Source organism: Tupaia chinensis, unplaced genomic scaffold (assembly GCF_000334495.1).
Source record: "Tupaia chinensis unplaced genomic scaffold, TupChi_1.0 Scaffold143789_1, whole genome shotgun sequence".
NCBI lineage: Eukaryota > Metazoa > Chordata > Mammalia > Scandentia > Tupaiidae > Tupaia > Tupaia belangeri.
Genome location: NW_006203638.1, coordinates 216,199 through 217,695, shown reverse-complemented (window position 1 = coordinate 217,695; position 1,497 = coordinate 216,199).

Below are 1,497 nucleotides of genomic sequence, written 5' to 3'. Positions count from 1 at the left end.
TCCCTCAAAGAGTCTCTCAATCTGGGCTTTTCTGAGTGCAGAGCCAGACTTGTAAATTATAATGGAGCTGAAAAATTCCTATCACCTACTGACATCACAACTGTCATAACCTCACAGTGCAATAATCTCATATTTATATATTTATGATGATGCTGGTATAAAGAAAGCTACTGTGTGCTCATAGACCATGGTGTACAGGACGTAATACTCGATGATACTAAACTACTGGCCTATGTATTTGGTATACCAAACCTTCTAGTGTCTTTAATAGTATTATTATTTTATTATCAGAAGGTGCACATGCTTGCCAGAGAAAGTCAGTGAGAGAGAGATAGAGAAAGCAAGTGCCCCCCCAGCCCCTCCACCCCCACCCCCCCCTGGGATCCAGTCATGCCACGATCCTTTCTCCTCCATTCCTCCTTCCATCAGTATTTTGGGCACACCTGCACATGTACCTGGTATGTTTTTCAAACAAGTGGGGCCGAGATTTGAACTTCAGTTGGCCAATAGTACTCAGCACCTTCAACCACCAAGCTGTAGGGCCGGTCCTGTAGGACTGTTTTAGAGTGTTCTCTTTCTTCTTACTAAAAAAAAAGAAAAGTGTTCTGTAAAGCAGTGTGCCATGTTCCTCTGGCAATAGCCTCATAAATCCCAGGTTTACTGCTTCTCTGAATTGGAGATCATTTTCTCTCATGTTTAATTTAATCTTGAGTGTCTTGTTCACCGTGGCCCCCCTTTTTTTTTAAGAGTTTTTTTTGCTATAGGGTGCAGCGCTCCAGAAAGACAGAGAGAGACAGAGAGACAGAAAGCAAGAAATCACCCCCCCCCACCCCGCCCCATGAGGGAATGGCCACACCGCAATCTCTTCTCTTCCATTCTCCTCTTGGGATCTTGGGCACGCACGTACACACACCCGGCGTGAGTTTAAGCCACTGGGTCCAGGACCCAAACCATGGTCGACCTTATGGGAGTCCAGCTACATAGCCATTACGCTAACTGCTGGTCCCCATCATGGCCCTTTGAGGGGGAAAATGTGGAGGAGGAAGACAGTGCTACGGAAGATCTGACCTTGTGTAGGTTTAGGTAAATGTGTGTGTTTGTGTCTTAGGATTTTTTCTTTTTTTTTTTTTAAGAATTATTTTATTTAACTTTATTTATTTGTTTGTTTGTTTATTATTTTGATTTAACCAGATAAAGACAGAGTGAAGGCGGTAGAGGAGTGAAAAAGTCAGCCTTCAGGTCCAGGACTCGAACCACGGTTGGTCATGTGGGAGTCCAGTGCCCTTAACCACCATCCCACCGGCCAGTCCCATCTTAGTTTGTTGTTGTTGTTGTTTTATTGTATTTTAGTTTTTGGAGCACATGAGCACATGTGCTTACCAGAGACAGAGAGAGAGAAAGAGCAAAGGTGAAAAATCATCCCCCATTGGGAACGGCTATGCCACAATCCTTCTCGTCCACTCTCCTCTTGGGATTTTGGACATATATGCACACATG